Here is a 5,662-nt window from a genome sequence, read left to right as displayed (position 1 = left end):
GCTGGGGAGGGTCCTAAAGCAGTTGTGGAGGCACAGGGATTGTGGGTGGGTGGGCTGAGCTACCAGTGGATCACAGAGATCTGTGCATAACCTTGGGGATCCCTAGATCCTGGATCTCGCCTTTCATTCCTCAGGGAGAAGGGAAGGGATCTTGCCTCCTGGAATGATCTGATGGAAATTTCCATGTACGGAACCTTGTGGAATCTTCCTTTCCTGGCCTGCACCCTGAGTCTGTAATGTAGGAAAGGGGGCTGCCAATGAGAAATCTGGTCCTTTATTATTATTATTATTACTATGATTTTATTTATTTTATTTTGAGACGATCAGAGCTGTGAAAGCATCATCATTACCACTCGCCATTCCTGAGGTAGCCATGAGGCTAACTGGAAGCATATGAACAGTGATGATAAGCTCGGATTCCAGGAATAGAGCCTGCAGCAGGGCTGGTACTGCAAGTCCAGGTGGGTAGCATCACCACACATCCCCTGTGATTTGGCCTCCTGCAGTTTGCCATTGGCTGTGATGGGGGTTAAAGCTGGTGCACACAAAGCCAAGCAGCTGAGGTTCCCTGATGGCCAAGTGGCCCCCAAGGGAATGTGCAGACAGGCTTCATAAACACAGTTGCCTCCCTGTCTGAACAGACGCTGCCTGCTGCCTGTGCAACCTCTCCAATGACTCCTTGTCCTTTAGGGTGAAGACCTTTGGTGTCAGTGGCTCCCCTTCTAGCAGGAATTAGGTACGTTGGCAGGTTTCACTATCTCTAAAATGTAAAATGATGTGTAAAGGCTGCAAGCTGTTTACATTGGCATATGTTCTGTGCAGTGGCAGAAGACTCAGCTGGGCTGTCGGGGTGGATCAGTGACAGGGCTGGAGGGCAGGCAGCGCAGGTAGCTTGGGAACCCCTCCCTTACACCTGCCCATGCTCCACGGTGGGTTGTTCAAGTTACACAGAAATCTGACATTGACAGAGAGTTCAGAGTGTTAAAACCCCAATGCCCCAAATCAGGATTTCTAACAGGGTCCAATTTCTAGAGGTGCCATGTGCTCTGGGCCTGATCCTGTCAAAGGCTGAGTGAGAGGAGACCCCATGGGATATCTGTGACTAGTTTCCAGCTTGCCTCAGGTTTATTTGCTCCTGGAAATTGAACCAGCAAATGCATTTTCAAAGGTTTTATTCTCTGTTTCAGCAAAGAGTAGAGCAAAAGTGCAGGAAAGGGGAGTGTTTGTATGTAATTTTCACCTTACACGAGTATGGCTGAAGTAACTTGCATACTGAAGAAGATATTAGTGTAAACCTACTGTTTGAACTATTCATACATTTGTGATGCCAACCGCTTCGCCACCCAGATGAAATAACTGTCCTTGTCAGCTTCTATTTTTGCAGATAGCTACAGACCCTTCCACAGGGAGGGAGCAGTTCCTGTAAGGATGAAAAGAAACCTGTAGGATGATCAGACTTTCTGAATTTAGTCAACATTGCCCAGGCAAAGCTTCAGCTTCTCCTGGAGGGTTTCTTGGGGGTCAGAGTGTATCACTGGGAGCATTTGTTTAGGGAAAATGAATAGAGCCTGATTCTTATCGAATATACACATGTAAATCTGAAGTGACGCAGATGAAATCAATGTTGGCGAATTCATAATGTGGACTTGGGAATTTTTCCTCTGTGCTGAAAAGAGGCAGTGGCATAATTTGGACTCTCAGGATTGGAGAAAGTAATTGGCAACGAAACACATTTATAAATATCTTCAAAGCAGCACAGATAAATATCATGACTGTTTTCACCATGCACTTGCCATGTGTTTGTACACATGTCATGATATAATGGACCATACTCAGAAGTGGAGGGCCAGAAAGGGTGTCTGTGCAAAGGTCACAACTGTAAAATCACACAGTGCTCAAGTAGTCTGTGGAACTCCCAGCCACAAGATATCAATGGGGCAAAGAGCTTAGCAGGATTCAAAGAGGGACCAGATGTTTATATGGTAACCAGAAATTCCAATTGCACAACTGAGGATTGTTTTAGAAACTCTTGGAACAGCTCTAAACCGTCCTCCTTTACACAAAATATCTCTAACAAGTGTGTGTTGTGGGGAAACTCTGAGAACAGGTTATCTCATAACTGCCTATTGCAGGAGTCCTTCCTCTGAAGAAGGTGGAACTGGCCACTCTATGCTGGGCTAGGTGGACTACAGGTCTGATCCAGTCTGGGAATGTCTATCTTGCTACCGGTGGTGTAAATCGAAGACTTTGTTTTTGCCGATTTTTCTTAAGATCCTGGGAGTCTCTAAACTTGCACTGAGAGCAGAAAGATGTCTCGTTAAATCTCATCTAGTTTCCCATACTTTTTTTTTCAGGAAGGAAAGTTCAAAACTCCCTGGATCTGCCCAGTACATAATGTCAGCTGTCAATGACACCAAATTCAAATCTGCAGTGTTCCTTCTCACCGGGATACCTGGGCAGGAACACGTCCAACATCTCTGGATATCTCTTTCCTTCTGCTTAATGTATATTATTTCAATATCAGGAAATTCAGTCATTCTGTTCATTATAAAAACAGATCCAAGCCTCCATGAGCCCATGTACATTTTCCTTTCCATGTTGGGCGTCGCAGACCTTGGCTTATCAATAGCCACTATGCCGACGATACTGGGCATATACTTGTTCAACTCTAGGGAGATCAGCTTCGACGCCTGTTTTGGCCAATTATTTTTTATCCAGTCACTTCATTGCATTGAATCCTCCGTGCTCTTGTTGATGGCCTTTGACCGCTTCATCGCAATCTGTGACCCGCTGAGATATTCTTCCATCTTAACCCTACCGAGAATAACCAAGATGGGACTGGTGTGTGTTTTAAGAGGGGTGGCCGTAATGCTCCCATTCCCCTTTCTCGTGAAACGGTTCAGATTTTGTCGAGTGAATGTTCTCTCCCATTCCTATTGTATGCACCAAGAGGTCATGAAGATGGCTTGTTCGGATATCAGTGTCAACAATATCTATGGCTTGTTTATTACAGTTCTAACGGTGGGGTTGGACTCAATGCTCATCTTCCTCTCTTATGTGATGATCCTCAAAACAGTGCTGAGCATCGCATCCCACACAGAGTTCATCAGGGCCCTGAACACCTGCGTCTCCCATCTCTGCGCCATCCTTCTCTTCTACACACCAGAGTTCAGCCTGACTTTGATACACAGATTCGGGAAGGGCTCTTCTCCCTTGCTTCAGATTGTCTTGGGCTACGTGAACCTGCTGGTTCCTCCTCTGATTAACCCAATCGTGTACAGCGTGAAAAGCAAACACCTTCGTTCAAGGATAATCAGGGTGTTCGTGAAGTGAAGGGTCAATTTATCACCCTGCCCCAGTACTGGTGGCAAAGGAAATAAGAAACACAGGACCCAGCGACTTATTCCATCCTGGACCCTTATATCTGTGATGACATGAGCTACTGATCTCCACTCTGTACAGACAGGTTCAGATGGGGGTCTAAGGCCTGAAGCAATGGTATAGGGGTTGTTTCCACCCTCTGGTGAGGGAGGACAGGGCACTGGGCGAATGAAACCAAGGCAGGCAGCAGCCAGGGGACCGGTAGGATGTTGGCCCATAAAGAGCCATATCACTTGTTGCTCCAATCTCTGAATTCCTGACAATACTCTCAATAAAGAGAAGGGATGTGGATGTTGTTTCCCATTACACCTGGCCTGTCACTTTCCCACTCTGGTTAAACATCCTCGGGTGATGAAAAAAGCTGCAGAGCTGTTTTCTGGTCACAGTCCTGGCCCTTCCTGAGTGCTCTGTGCGCTGTGTGATCCATGGGGGCTGCTCCAGCTGTGGACAGGGGCTATTCAAGGGGCACAGACACCCACCCTTCCCCCATCCCTCAGCCAGGTGCTTGTGACTGAGTCATGTCAGAGACATCTTTAATGCAGGAGCCCCAAGAGAAGCCATTCAGCAACCCCCTCCTCATCACCATCATTGGTGGCTCTGCACACCACAAACCTGCTGAGCTCACTCCTCACTGAGGCGGAGCAGAGCTGCGTGTGTGAGTGAGGGTCTGACACACAGGAGTCCTGGAAAGAAACTCAGGTCCCTCTTCCCCCTTCTCCGTTTCTGCTGCTCCAGCAATGCAAAGTGGTAGAAAAGGGCCTCAGCTCCCCTCCAGAGTCATGGCTATATCCTGTCCCAGTCCAGCCCATTCAGTGTAGGGTGAACAACTTCTCAAAAGGAAAAAGCAGGACAGATGAAGGAGCCCTGCCCTCTCCAGGGCCTCACCCCTGGCCCTCTTCCCCCTGAACTCCCACCTCCTGGTCCTCTCTTCCCCCAAGCCCAACCCACTGGCCAGGCCGGCTCTCAGAGCCAGGCTGTGGTAAAAGAAGTTGTTATGGAGTCCCTGGGCAATGCTCTGGAACTGCTCCCCACAAAGCCAGACTGGACTTTGGGGAGCCTCCTCTCCCTTGGAGCAGACTTTTTCAGGGCAAGAAGCTCACATGGCTCCTAGGAGCACTCAGCATCCTCTGCCCCTCCGTGCGCTTCCCACAGCGAGTCCACCCAGGCGGGGTCCTGGGATAGCCACCGGGTCCTGCACCCCCACTTCGTAGTCAGACGTGACTCTCAGCCAGCCAGTAAAACAGAGGTTTATTTAGACGACAGGAACACAGTCCAAAACAGGTCTTGCCGGTTCAGACGACAGGACACCCTTTAGTTAGGTCCATCTTGGGCCCCAGGGAGGCCACAGCCCCGTTGGGAGGCCCGAGCCCCATCAGGGCTCCCCTCGATTTCCCAGCCAAGCTGAAAACTCCCCCCAGCCTCTTCCTCAGCCTTTGTTCAGTTTCCCTGGGCAGAGGTGTTACCTGGCCTCTCACCCCTTCCTGGGTTCTCACGTTACATGCTCAGGTATCCTCCCTCAAGGCCAGTCTCCCATTCCCCAATGCAGACCGTCCTCCCGGGCCAACACCCCCCACTCAGCACTCCCCACTCCCCACATTAAGAACAGTCCCAGTTCATCACAGAAGTCCAGGGAGGAAGTGCCAGAACCTCCACCTGCCCTGTTCAGGGGACGTGACCTCGAAGGAAACAGGAGGAGGGTGGTACCTCATAGCGCGGTGGGGTTAAGGACCTCATCCCCACAACAGTGAAAAGGGTGGCTCTGCCCATGAGCAGGTGTGGATCGTCACTGCAGGGAATTCAGGAGAAACGCTGTTCTGGCATCTTTCAGCACACACTGGGACTTGAACTCTGCATTTTGGGATGTGTTGTCCATCCTAATTCATTGGCCATTATAGGTGGTGTGTTGGGGATTATCCCCTTTAGGAGTAGGAGAGATTAGGGGTGTCAGTTAACCTCTGATCCCAGATGTGACCCTTCAAGATTTCTGTGACTTTTGGAGCTGACAGAAGCTTTGTAGAGCCAGCTAGTGGGAGAGAGGAAGATGGTCCTGGGGAATAGTTAGTACTTTGGGAAATCCCACGCTACTGGTTTTTTAAGGGCCTGAGACGAGGGCCTTGTAGGGCAGGGCAGGGCTCCCTTCACTCCATGTGAAACAGGAGGAGCCATCGGAGGGAAGACAGGCTGCATCCTCTCTGGAATCATGGGCGACACCAGCACAGGATGGACAGCTGCCCTCACTCAGCTCAGGGGGAAGGAACTGAGATATCAGGGGTACCAGCTG

The 5,662-nt window shown here is 49.7% G+C and overlaps 1 pseudogene; it reads left to right on the top strand.

Moving 5' to 3' along the window:
• Window positions 1-1,428: 1,428 nt before the first annotated feature.
• On the top strand, window positions 1,429-3,333 carry LOC120395381 (annotated as a pseudogene).
• The last annotated feature ends 2,329 nt before the right edge of the window (window positions 3,334-5,662 follow it).

Source organism: Mauremys reevesii, linkage group 1 (genome assembly GCF_016161935.1).
Source record: "Mauremys reevesii isolate NIE-2019 linkage group 1, ASM1616193v1, whole genome shotgun sequence".
NCBI lineage: Eukaryota > Metazoa > Chordata > Testudines > Geoemydidae > Mauremys > Mauremys reevesii.
Note: the sequence above shows the minus strand (reverse complement) of the source record. Positions and strands in the feature narration are given on the sequence as shown.